The following is a 13,835-nucleotide window of genomic DNA, read 5'->3' on the forward strand; positions in this document are numbered from 1 at the left end:
GAATGTCTTGTCCGTAGCAACTTCATTCTTAGTAGTAAACACCCTGGCAGCATTTCCCAACGTATGTTTTGAGGAATATGGATGCTATTAGTATTGCTCTAGTTTCCTGGGGCTGCCGTAGCAAAGAACCACAATCACAGTGGCTTAAAGCAACGGAAATTCATTCTTCCACATTTCGGAGGCCAGAAGTCTGAGATCAGGGTGTCCGCAGGTCGCGAACCCTCTGAAACCTCCTCGGCCGCCTCGGCTCGCCGCCGCATGGCCTTCTCCGCTGTCTGTCTGTGTCTGATTCTCCCCTTCTTATAAGAAGTTGTATGGGCGTAAGGGCCGCTGTACTCCAGCGTGACTGCACCTTATTTTATCTGCAAAGGCCCAACATCCAAATAAGGTTCTGTTCATGAGATCCAAGGGTTAGGACTTAGCACATCTTTCTGGGGGACCCAGGTCAGCGCATAACAGAACAGGTGTTGTGTTGAAGAAGAATTTGGGGGTCAATAGCCCTGCTCCCAGAGGCGTTTCTGTTGGAGTCTGCTGCCCGGCGAGAAGCTCTGTCTCCGTTCCTCATTCTGGAACTCCAGCCAGCACCATCGTCAGGAGACCTGGGACTCAACTTATAAGAAGGAAAGGAGGTTGTAAAGTTAGTGTTTTTCAATGGGTATAATGATCTCTTAGATTTTCAAAGTAGAAAAACTGAAAAATAATTAGAAGTCATAAGAGTGTAGCATCCAGTTGCAAAATAAATATGCAGAAGCAAGCAGTTAGTTAACACGGGAGGAAGTGGAGTGAGGGGAGGGCACCTGTTTGCTTAGCTCTCAGAGAACCAGAGGCCTTCTTTTCTGGTTAGAAATTAGGGTGGCACCCAGCAGCTCTCGGGCAGCCACCAGAGCCCCCTCATGTCTGCACCCAGAGTTCATGGAAACGCAGGATGGGGCCGGAAACAGCAAGCACCCCGTCTCTCCCAGACCCAGGGAGGAGCCAGCCCCTGGGCCGAGCCTCCCACACAAGTGTGATTTGGAGGCAGGAGACTTGGGTCCCGAGTCTGCTTGTACTGCTTACTGGCTGTGGGCTTCGGGATAAGTTCCTTAAGCTCCCCAAACCAGAATTCTCTCATCTGCGGGAGGGGATATCCGGGTTAGTCTGATGATGGCTTGACCACTGTCTGCACACCGTCAGCTGTTGTTTCGAGGGCTGGACGTCCACTGTTTTAAGCTCAGCACCAAACAGGGATAGTCTCCTCGGGAGAAGACAACTTTAGGAAAGATCGGCCTTAGCGCCTTCTCCCAGCGGGATTCTCAGAATTTCTCTTGAGTCATGGTCCCTGCCCTGGCTGCCCTGTGGACTGGGAATGAGGGCAATGTTTCCATGCAACCTGGGGGAAAAGGGGCTGGTTGATGGAAGTAAATCTTCAGCCACCGCTAGACACCTCCACATCCTTGTCCTCACTTCTCCAGCTTTGTCGGAGGAGTGAGGCTCCCTTCACGTTTTCCCAATCGTTATCCTTCTCTTCCTGAAAGGCATGTCTTGCTTCTCTGTCTATGCACAGAGAATGCTAGCTGAGGGGTTGGGGAGTCATCCAGCAGACTGGGGCTTCCAAGATGAAGACAATGGGCCCTGAGGTTGCAGGTCATGAGCTGGGCTTGTTTGGAGGCATGGTGGGGGTGTGGCCTGGGTGTGGTAGGCGTGGCAGGGGGCATGGCCTGGGTGTGGTGGGGTGTGGCCTGGGTGTGGGGGCGTGGCCTGGGTGTGGGGGGCGTGGTCTGGGTGTGCCATGGCCCTGTGTGGGTGTGCTGGGGCATGGCAGGGGGGACTTTCATCTGACTGAGCTCACAGTCTCCCTACTTCCTTTTTAAGGAATGCCATTACCTCCCTATGTTCTTTTCTTTTCTATCCTGTGTGGATTTGCTGCTTTCAGTTTTCTACCTTTCTTGTATGCGAGGGCCTTGGGTTTTGTGATGGCTTTTCCCATGAAACCTGTGCCCTCCCAGGGATGGTCGGCATTGTTGTCGGCCTGGGAGGCAGGGTAACGAGTCCACACGCCCGAGTTCCCAAGCCGGGCATGTGCCAAGGCCCTGGAGAGACCTGAGCATTTCTAATAGATGCCTGGAGATTCTGATTGTTTTAGGTCTGCTTTCTGATTCTTTAGGAATAAAAGGTTCACGGAATTAAAAGGTAGACGGTAGTGTGGTGTTGAAAAAAAATGTATTTTTAAATGCTTTGGATAAGTAATGCATTAGACTTGGTATTAAATTCAAAAGGGGATATAGGCAAAAGTGAGACTTACATCCTTGTCTTCAGTTTCCTAGTTTTCCTCCTCAAAGACAATCACTGTTGCTAGATTTTTTGTGCACACTTTTCAGGGAGGATCGCTACATATGTATGATACACACACACACGCACATTTTTAAGAACCACCACAAATGGCTGCATGCTGTTCTGCACCTGCCTTGTGAAATTGACATTACATGAATCCTGAAGATGGTTCTCTGTCGGTCCATTTGGAGCTGTTGTTCTTTTAATGTAGACTTGGTGTTCTGCTGCATGAATGAACCATCATTTGTTTAAATGGTTCCCTGTCAATGGTGGTTTAGATTATAATAGCAGAAGATTGGAGGCAAACAGTGCTGCGGCGAGATCCCGGCGCATGGGTTTTCATTCCCATGCACTCTCGTATCTGTGGAGTAAATTTCCAGAAGTACAATTGCTGGGTCAAAGGGTGTTTTTCTTTTCTTTCCAGTAAATATTGCTAAATTGCTCTCCATAAGGCTTGTACGACTTACACTTGCACTTATAACGTATGAGTGTGAAGCAGCAGTTTTTAACCTCAAAACCCTGGGCAAGGAAGAGCTAGTTAGTGAAGTGAAAACCTGGAGGATACTCCTTGTGTGTGAGTCTTTTCCACTGCAGAGGGCAAGCTGAAGCAGAGCCCCTGCCGCGGGCAGCGGGGAAGGTGGGTTCCTACTCAGCCTGGTGGAGGAGGGCCCTCGGCTGGCAGAGTCCCGTGGGCAGGGGGCCACCTTCCCCTCCCCTGTCCGCTCTGTCTCCAAGTACTTCAGATGCTCCAGGTGCTTCCTGGACCCTGGCAGGGGCAGTGGTCTTGCTTCTGGGGAGCTGATGTCCCAGGGGAAACCTCAATAGGCCTGTGACTCGGGTTTCACGGACGTGTAAAATTTTAAAAATTATTTTGCCCAGTAAGGACATTCTTTTCTAGTCTTTTTTTTTTAAAAAAAATTGTGGTAATATACACGTAACATGAAATTGGCCATTTTAACCATCTTTTTATGTACAGTTCAGTGGCATTATTTACATTCACAGGGTTGTACAAAAATCACCACTATCCAGGCCCCCAATGTTCCGTCACCCCACCAACTCCCCCTGGCCTCTGGTAACTGCTAATCTGCTTCACGTCTCCATGGATTTGCCTGTTCTAGATATTTCATACAAATGGGATCACACAATGTGTATGTGTCGGGCCGTTTCAATAGCATCTTGTTTTCAAGGTTCATCCACAGCGTCACACCTATCAGCACTTATTCCTCTTTACGGCCGAGTATCCGTCCATGGTAGGGATAGACCACGTTTTGTTTTCCCGTCCCTCTGTCAATGGACATTTGGGATATTCCACCTTAGGACTTTTGTTTTTTTTTTAGCAGTTACCATTAACTATAACCATCATCTCATGAAAGAAAGGGCACCAAGAATTAGAGAAGATTCAACCCAAGAACAAAAAGAGAATAACTGAACTCCTTGATCCACTTTTCCCATTAACTCTGTTTTCCTCATTTCACCTTGACCTGGTGAGGGCTTTGCCACAGCTGGCGCCGGCCAGCTCACTGCAGAGTGGGAGCCGGGGTGGTGGGCAGTTGAGGGTGCAGCGGGGGCTTCCCGCACTCGGAGCTGGCGCTGGGCCTGCCACGGCTCCACGGTCGTGCCCAAGGGAACGAGCCCATCCTGACACCCAGGAGGCCCGAGCTTGGCCTCCACTGCCCGTCCCGGGGCTCTGTGTCAGCTCTCGGCCATTCATTCCCCTATCACTGCAGAGGCTGCCGCTGGGGTTTAGAACCTGGTACAAGGGAAGCACTCGGAAACCCGGGTATGATCTGAGTTACGATTTTCCTGTTCCCAGGGGCTCAGATAACTTTTATAAAAAGAGCATTCGACCAGCCCGATCTAGAAGCAGGTGAGCAGAGCAGCTGTGCGCTGAAGCCCCTTGGCAGCTCCGCAGCCACTGGGAGCAGACCTCTCTCCCCACCGCAGCCCTGGGAGCTGCCCAACAAGCAGGAGCTTGGCAGAGACTCTTCCTGGGCCTCTGCACGCCATCCTGCCTCACTGAGGCGCTGGGTGTGTCACCAGTGAAAATCGTCATCCTCAAGTGCAGTTCTCAGGAAACACATCTCGCTGAGTCTCAGTTCTGTTAGAGGGTGTGGGTGTGCCTCTGGCAGTGAAGGATGCCCATGCCAGGGTCTGCCCAAGGGCTGGGTCTCCATCAGGGTTTTCAGGAGAAACAGAATGAACAAAATTTCTATGTGTATATATATATGTATTACAGATTTATTTTAAGGAGTTGGCAAGTGGGGACTGGCCAGCCAGCTGGAAACTCGCATAGTCATAGATGTTCTTTCTTCTCTGGGACACCTCTGATTTTTGCTAAATCCTTCATCGGATAGGATGAGGCCCACCCCTTATTGAAGGTGATCTCCTTTACTTAGAGCAACCTGCACAGCCACACCCAGGTAGTGTTTGACCCAACACTGGGCAACATAGCCTGGCTGAATTGACACATAGAGTTAACCTCCACAGGCTCTGACTTTTTCCCACCCTTCTCTCTCCATTTGTAAGATCCGTGGTCCTTGTCTTCCTTGCAGAGAGGGAAGTGCTGGTCCTGGGGAGGCCAGTGACCTTCAGTTGGTTCCATGACCATAGAGAGAGCCTCTGCCCAGGCCACCCTGTGACCAGAGAAAGAGCTCAGGACCGTGAGAGCAGGAAGTGGCACTGAGCCACGTAGTCTGACCCCTCATTTCACAGTAAAAAGAAAAAACACTCCAGATTCTGAGAGGAGAGGTGACCCGCCCAAGATCACTCAGCCAGGCGGGTTCAGAGCCGGGGCTTGAACCCAGTCTGCTTGCCACCCTCCACACTAGTTGGAGCATTTTCAATCTTGGAAGGTAATTTTTCTGAAAAGACCTGAAGGCTATGGGTTAAAATGTGATGAAGCCAGGCACAGGCCTTTCCTCAAGGTGTGCCCTCGGAGAGCCCTGCACCAGAGTCATGACACAAACCCCAGTGGGCTGCGCTGGGCCTACAATGAGTTTCCATTTGACTCACCGGTTGTCAAAAAGATGACACGACTTACCGTATCAGCGGGCGATGAGATTGCTGAGCCGACACAGCCTCCTCACGTGGGTGGCAACGTATGTTTCCCATTAAGAAAATTGGTACTTTTGAACAGACTCTGAATGGAACTTTTTTTTTGTTTTGCTAAAATTAAGAAAATAATAAAACAACCCACCCAACGACCCAAACTAAAAGAAAAGAGAAAAAGACCTATAACATTGACCCAGAAAAAAACAGCCTGGTATTAGGACTTGGTGGAGTCACGTGGACAGAATGATAAAGAAACTCCTTTCTGGAGTTGTGATACCTCCCAAGTGTGGCAGAGCTCGTGGAGAAGCTGTTTCAAATGAAAACTAACTGTGCAGAACTGCCTCTGAGAATCCCCAGCAGACCTATGAGATCATTGGAGAAATCCCCTGGGTGGCTGCAAAATCAGAGCTCTCTTGCCGAGTTAAGTCTTGTTGGGAACACTTGACTTCTGAAGAGGTCCTTGGCAAAGGGAAGTTATCCATTATTATTGATTCTGGGCCCAGAGAGATCAGGGCGGGGGGAGTTGTGGTCTGTGCTTCCCACCTGCAGACAGCCGAGGTAGGTCGGTAGGCACAGACGGGCAGAAGCCGGGTCAGGAGGTGGCTTCTCTGGTTCCAGATTGGCATGGTGGAGAGCGTGATGGGGATGGGGCCGCGCGATGCTTTCAAAAGTCCCTGTTCCACGGACTCCACCAGTGCTAAGTCTCCACATCTGTGGAAAGGACACGTGTTTCACAGTACTTACCACACCCAGTAGCCAGATGGTCCAAACAACCCATCAGTGGTACGGCGTGTAAATATTTTCCATTATTATCATGGTACTGCCATGTTGACATTAATGAGGACGAAGAATTACTCTGAGGATCTCCTTCAAGAGCCATTCGGGCTGCACGCAGGGATACAAAGCTGGCAGACAGTTCTCCACGCTGGCTTGGTCTCTTTGTCCAGAGGTTGCTTCCCTCACAAAAAGACCTCATGGAGAATCCCCCTAAGAGTTCTCAGCCAGGAAAAAGTTTGTTTCTTATCATGAACCAATATGCTTTCCCCCATTGGTGAGAGCTCTGTGACTCAGCATATTTCCCTCTTTGCTTTGCCTACCAGGAAGCACACAGCTAAGATTTTTACTCATTAGCTTTTAGGTTGTCCTCAATTAGGAACCTTGTGTAAGTTTTCTCCTTCCTTTTTAGTTAGTTACTTTCTTTACCCATCTAGGTTTGTTTGTTTGTTTGTTTTTGTTTTTTTTTGCGGGGGTGGGGTGCGTAGTGAACCCATGTTGTAAGATTTTTGCAAGTAGGTAGTGTGGGTAGAGCTTGACAAGCATGAAGAAGCTTTCTTTCATGTGTTTAGTATATGATCCCAGGGTGCAGAACTGGTCTGTATTCCCTCCTGAATCATCAACTAGACTGATCACTCCAAGAGAGCCAAGATTAGGCCTAAATGTAATTCATCCATGTATCCCTTACATATCTGACACATAGTAACACTTTGGTGAATGTATTAGTTAGGATAAGTAATGTCAGCTGCTACAACACACAACCACTTAATCTCAGCAGCTTACCATGAAGGTTTGTTTCTCCTAGGGTTTCAGGAGTCTTTCATTTTGGGGCTCTGCCATCCCCCAAGGATCCCTTGGAATCCTCCCCTGGATCTGTGTGTTTGACTGGCTGATGAGCAAAGAGAGAGGAGGGCATACAGGAGTCCATGGGGCGCTTTAGCGGCCAAGCCTGGAAGTAAGGTATATCCTTCTACTCACAGAACTAGCCACATAGCCCCACCCAAAGTCAAGGGGGCTAAAAATATAATTTAGGAAGAGGAAATTGGACCAAGCCAGGTTTTGCCACAGTGAAATTTTGTGGAATGAATCAATAAGTTAATGAAGGGCACAGAGACAAGAGCAGGGTTCCAAGGGGACTCAATGTCTGTGTTTGCCTTGTATACCTAGACGCAAGCCACTTGAACTTCGATCAGTGTTTTGGGTTATATTTCACAGTTCCCTTCCGTCTAAGCGATAGGAAGGCAGAATGCTGAAGGTGAAAATAGAGGTCTTTTAGAGATCATCTAGTCCAGCCTTCTCTCTGGGAAGATGGGGAAATAAGAGGCCCAGAGAGGGGAGCTGACTTAGGCAGAGACGGCAGCTAGGACCCCGTCTCAGCCCCCCAGCAGTGACCATTTCATCGCACACAGTGAATTCTGTCGACACCTCCATCCACCAGGTGCAAACCGCTGCTGTGGACAGGGCGACTGAGAGTCCATCGTCTGCCGAGACCTGGTTACTCCAGAACCTTCAGCCAGCACAGGACGTGAGGACTTGCTCGATTTCAGCATTTATTCCATGGATATTGGGAGTGGAAAATCAGTCTCTTCCTAAAACTAGTTTAAGCACTAACTTCTCCTAGTAATTTGTACTTAAGACTATGAAATGTCTTCATGAGACTCACATTAGAAGTAGACATTTCTCCATACCTGTTAAACGACCTGGATCATTGTTTAGTTACCCCTTGCTTCCTACAAGGTACCTCCAAACTAGAGGCTGAAAGCTACCACCATGTTATTTACTGGCTGCCAGTGTGGTGGTTTGGGCAGGGCTTGGAGGAGACAGCTCATCTCCGCTCCACCATGTCAGCTGGGACAGCTATTGGTGAAGGATCTGTTTCCAAGATGGCCCCATGGCCGGCAGGTTGGCACTGGCTCTTAGCCATACGGGCTGGGGCTTTGGCGGGGCCATTGGATCACCTCCACGTGACCTCTACCGACAGCCAGCTTGGGCTTCTCACAGAGTGGTGGTCTCCGGGTAGCTGGACTTCTTACCTGGTGGCTGCAGCAGCCGGGCCTTATGTGTGGACCCAGCACGTTGTGACCGCCTTCTCGCTTTATTGGTGAAAACAGGTCCCAGGGCCTGGCTGCATTCCAAAGGAGGGGACCACACCAGGGTGTGACTGCTGGGGGGCTTGGCTCCTGGGGGCCACCCGAGTCCAGCACAACCACTCTGGGGAAAGATCCTTGCAGGAGAGGCCAGTGGACCTGGGAACGCAGCTCCGACCTGGGCCCTCTTGGCATGCCGGCGTTTCCGCGAGTGCCCTGCTTCCTGGGGCAAGATCCTGCGGGGGTTGGGGGAGCTCAGGCCGGGCCCCGGCTGCTCCCCCCACCTCGGAGGAGGCAGCCCTCACTCCGTGGTTTTGTACAGCTAATGGCGGTGCCTCTTATTACATAATTTGTTATTCTGTGCTGCACCAGGCCCTGGTTACTTGTCAAAAGTTTCTGAAAGCCAGCTGTATCCGCTCCAGGCAACTGGGGGTGCTGCCTCTCCCCCTAGTATTAGTCACTCTGTACTGAGCTAAATTTAACTTCTTACCATCCAAATGATATTTTTGTGGGCCTGGGATTTTATATAATGCTACCAACTGCTGCAGGCTAAGAATTTCTCCTTTTTGTTATGCGTGTGTGTGTGTGTGTGTGTGTGTGTGTGTGCGTGCATGCATGTGGCTTTTTCTCCCTCATGAACTTTTGCACGCTCCAGGAAGCAATGCTGGGTTTCTCCTCCGCTCTTTGCGATCCCAGGTCTGGGGTTTTGTCCCTGCATGTCGGTACACACACAATCCTTCTGACTTTGCTTTTGCCATTTACCAGCTGGGAGAAAAATAGCTGCTAACAGCTCTCTAATGGCCCTGCTAATGCTTTCTTCCTCACCGAGGTCTCCACTTCCAAGGGCTCTGAGGGTTTCCCTGCTGCACCCCATGCTGGGCTCCTGGAGGAGACGCTTAGCCTCAGAGTTGAGAGAAGCAGAGACATGGGAAAGGGAGAGGGAGAAGGTTCAAAAAAGAAGAAATCCAGCCGACCCTCCTGGTGCAGCCAAGGTGCAGGCTTTCCCTCTGCCTGTCAGAGGGCAGGGCCCAGGGCAGTTGGAAGGTGAGTCGGGCTCTTCTCAGAAGGGCCTGGAGCTGCCCAAGGCAGGTGAGGATGGAGTTCCACATCTGACTTCCTGCTCAGGGGGTCCCACGTGCTCGTGACAATGTGGTGGAGGTGCCCACTTCCATTTTACAGACGTGGAAACTGAGGATCGGGTGAAGTTGCAGTAGAACTTACAGCAGCAGCAAACATTGAGCACTTACTGTATGCCAAGCACGCTGCCAAGCACTTGACTTCATTAGCTCGTCGAGTCTTCACGGCGATTCTCTGCAGTAGGTCCTGGGCTCATCTGTCTCTGACAGATGAGGAGACCGAGTCTCAGAGAGGGCACTGGCATGCCTGCCTGCTTCAAGGCCCAGCCCCAGCACCCAGGCCGTCCCCACTCACTGCTGGTCCGGTTCTGGCCTGATTTGGCTGCCAAATTTCCTTCCATGCAAGCGGGTCTGTAAAGGAAAGCTGGATGTACAGGCACCGGGCAGCCCTGGAGGGACTCACCAGAATCTGGTGCTGCCTCTGGGGAGAGAAAGGCATGCTGGGGACCAGGGATGACGAACTGACCATCACTCTGCACCATTTTTATCTTTTGATCTTTGAGTGTTTTGAAGAATGTATACGTATTATCTGTTCTAACTTAAAGTAAAATTATCGTTAATGTTAGCGATTACTAGGTATGGACCCAAGAGAATCGAAACCTTTATATAAATAGTCATAGCAACATTATTCACCATTGCCAAAAAGTGGAAACTACCCAAGTGTCCGTCAGCAGATGAATGGGTAAACAAAATGTGGTCTGTCCATTCAATGGAATATTATTTGGCCATAAAAAGGAATGAAATTCCGATGCATGCTACAATGTGGATAAACCTTGAAAACATGTTAAGTGAAATGAGCCAGAAACAAAAGGACAAATACTGTATGATTCCATTTATATGAAATATCCAGAATAGGCAAACCCATAGAGACAGAAAGTAGACTAGTGGGTGCAGGGCATGGACTGGGAATTTAGGGGGACTGTGGATGGGGATGGGGTTTCACTGTGGGGTGATGAAAGTGTTCTGGAATAAGAGAGAGGTGATGGCTGTACAACTTTGTGAATATACTAAAAACCACTGACTTGTACACTTTAATACAGCAGATTTTATGGTATATGAACTATATCTCAACCTAAAAAAATTAGAAACCAAACCTTCAGATAGAATCAAGGCTCTGCTGCTCGTGCCTGTTGTTGAGGACCTGGGCTTCGGGGCTACCCCCCGTTTGCCCCTCCCAGCCCCTCTCGCCGCCCCCGAACCCCCAGGCCACCTGCCTCTTGGTCTCCCTGTCAGCGGGGGCTGGAGACAGCAGAGCTGCAACTTCAGTAGCACGACCCACTCATTTGGAGCTGAGACTTTCAATCAGGGCCAGCTTGAGACTGTGGATGTCTGGGCCAGCCAGTAATTTGGCACTCCATCAAACTGGTATTCTTTAAGTGTTTGTTTGACATTTATTTAGTGGGGAGGAGGAGAGACAGATACTCTATTAATAGAAATCATATAGGGAAACAGATTCACTCAGTAATTCACTTCCAGTGACTGAAACAGAGTCAGGGAGTCTAAAAAATGTCCAGGAAAGCAGTTCTGACCTGTCTGTTGTTCAGGTCTCCCAAGTTTTTGTTTCCATTTTGTTTTGTTTTCTTATTTTTTTTTTTCCTTGCAATTTTCCACATCACTCAAGAAGTATATTACGACTTAGATTCCACATTGAGGGATACAATATTTCCTCTTTCTTCCTGATAAATAACAAAGTATCACTGGGTTTCAGAATCCCTGAAACCATGACTACAGCATGCATTGAGAAAAATAGGAAACAAATCCCAGCGAGGAGTTATGTTTTGCTTTGACTTGTAATTTCTCCTCGGCACACTGTCTGTGTTGGAGGGAGCGGGCTGCTTTACATTTTACCATTTCTGTAAGGGTGAAGTTATGGGAGGATTCCTGAGTTAACTGGCATTAGGTAAAGGTGGTGGCTGCACAGCTTTGTGAATATACCAAATATCCTAATATGCTGAATATTTCTGTTTCATCCCAGCGATGCTCCATCCTAAAGATCTGTTCCCCAAGCAGATGCCTGTCAGGCCTGTGCCCTAATGCGGGACACTGATTACGTGCTTCAACTTGGCGGGCCTGGGCTGGGGGACCGGATCCACCCCTGGGGAGGGTAGTGGGCACGGGCGACAGCGCCCTCTACAGCCCCCCGGGCCTGGGAAAGTGAGGCCGGAGGCAGGCCCCATTTCCTCACCCAAAATACACCACTGTTAGGGGAGGCTTGCCGGAGGGAACCGCCTTTTCCCCACCCCCTTATCTTGCCCGGACACTCCCCGTTGCCAGTGCAACTCCCATCACCACCAGTGCGCATACATTGTTGCCAGACACCGTTACGGGAGCAACTCTCGCCCCTTTTCAATCAACCTCCGCGCCCTCTCAGAACCAATCCAAGCCTTTAACCCCTACAGCTACCCCGCCCTCTAAACGCCCAATATAAGCTTGTACTCTCCCCTAATAAACTCTCTCTCTCTTGGCTTCTTCACCCTAAAAGAACCGTGTCCCGCCTGTTCCTTTCTCGCCGCCCTCCATACTTTGCACGCCTCCCGCCGGGGACCTGGCCAAGTCCCCCGCCTCACCCTCGCCTCCGGGAAAGAGCCCCCGCCGCCGGTACCCTCGGAGCAATCCTGGGAGCCTAGGATTTAGCAACCGGCCGCCACCCTCCCCCAGACGAATCAACTGCGACCGCACCCTAAACTGCCCCTGCAGTCCCCCCTTTTTTTTAAACCTCCACTTGTTTTTATTTTTACCATCCGTATTTGAGGTATAACTTTGCATACCATGAAATTGACTTTTGGTAAGTTTATAGAGCTGTGCAGCCATCACCGCAGTCCAGTTCCGCCGCCCCAGGATCTCCACGGTGCCCCAGCCGCCCCCACTCCTGCCCGGCCGAGCAGTGCTGGTCCCCACAGACCCGCCGTTTGGGGCCACACTCAAGAACTCATTCGCTGTGTGCGAGTCCAGGTCCCCCCCCAGCACAGCGGGGTCGAGATTCCCCCACACGCCACCTGCATCCGTTCATTGTCCGTGCCTTCCACTGCCGAATCGTGTTCCACTGCATAAAGCACTGTATAATGCTCATACGCCTGGGCCTGCAGTCACTTTCTTGGACTTCAAGTGCTTTTTTGTCAGAAACATAATTCCTGTGCCGTGCATCTCTTTTAGCCGTGAGAGCATGTTTTCCCCCATAGGTGCTATTGATTATTGATCTAATTCTGCCAGGCATGAGTCACAGCTGATGCCGTCACCCACGGAGAGGCACCATGGTGGAGTGGGGTCAGGCTTGCCTGCAGGTGACCTCGACAGATCTTCACCCTCCAAACGGGTTTCCTTGTCTCCAAACTAGGGAGCAGTGCTGACCTCCTAGGGTTGCTGGGAAGATGCGGTGAAAGCCCTTGAGGGCTGTGCCAGGCACCAAGGCTGAGCGCGAGGTGTGGGCGCAGTGGGGTTGGGGAGCACGGGGGAGGGGAGCTGGCCCACCCTGCTGGAAGGGCAGGCCTGACCATGCTGGGGGACCCGGGGCCCGGTGTGGAAGGTTGGCAGCGGGGCACGGGGGTGGGAAAAGCCAGTTCTGTTGCTTGCAGCTGTCGCTCCCACGGCCACAGCTTCTCTTCACCTGCCCAGTTGGGCTCACTCCGTCTCAGGACTCTGGGAGCTGCCGGGTGTGCAGCTCACTTGGCATTTTAGCCCGCTCTGCCTGCTGGCGGGTCTTGGCTGTCGCCCTGAGCCGCCATTCAAATCTCCTCTTGCTTTACCTGTGGGTCTGTCAAGGCTGCTCGCCCCCCACTGGCCTGGGCTGGGGTCTGAGGAGCCCGTGGGGTGTGGCTGCTCCGTCACAGGGTGTCAGTTCCCGGCACAATCACAGGGTGCCCAGCCTGCAGGGGAGCCGCCCTCTGACCCGCTGCCTGCCTCTGGGCCCAGGTTCAGGTCGCTTGTGAATGTGTCAGCAAACAGGAAGGGTGACCCAGCAGCTGCAGCCCGAGGGGATATCTCCTGTCCCCTGGGAGCCCTGGGCCAGCTGGTGGCTTTAGGGGTGCCTGTGAGTTTCCTTATGGATGGGCTGCAGTCACCTTCAACTCCCCACGCCCTTGGCCGTGACCCCGCCCAGGGGCACTGGGAGCCTCTTGGCTTTGACTGGCCTCTGGGGCTGCTTCTCCCCGCTTTTCTTTCTGCTTTCTCTAGTGTCTGAAGTCCACTCATCACCAGAGGGGTTTGTGGGTACAGAGCCTCAGGTTTGGGGCAGAGCACTCCAAGCCAGTTTGCATACATATTAGGGGGGTTGGAGTGGGGAGGGGGGGGTCCTGGTTTCCTGAGCATTTTTCCTAAATCACCGTTTCTGAGTCAGGAAGTTTGCTGCATAAACGCACCCTGAGATGGGTCCCCTTGTAAACTGGAGACCCCTTTGTTCAGGCGCTGCCCCCCCACCCAGGTCCAATCGTTTCGGTGCCTCTGGGTTTTTGGTCTCTGGTGCTGCTTAGGGCTGGGCCCT

At 51.2% G+C, this 13,835-nt stretch overlaps 1 protein-coding gene across 1 annotated transcript in view; it reads left to right on the forward strand.

The window, feature by feature from the left end:
• Window positions 1–13,835, forward strand: part of PITPNM2 (phosphatidylinositol transfer protein membrane associated 2) — a 135,504-nt gene that overhangs the window by 14,917 nt on the left and 106,752 nt on the right.

The sequence above is a fragment of the Choloepus didactylus genome, chromosome 23 (genome assembly GCF_015220235.1).
Source record: "Choloepus didactylus isolate mChoDid1 chromosome 23, mChoDid1.pri, whole genome shotgun sequence".
Lineage (NCBI taxonomy): Eukaryota > Metazoa > Chordata > Mammalia > Pilosa > Megalonychidae > Choloepus > Choloepus didactylus.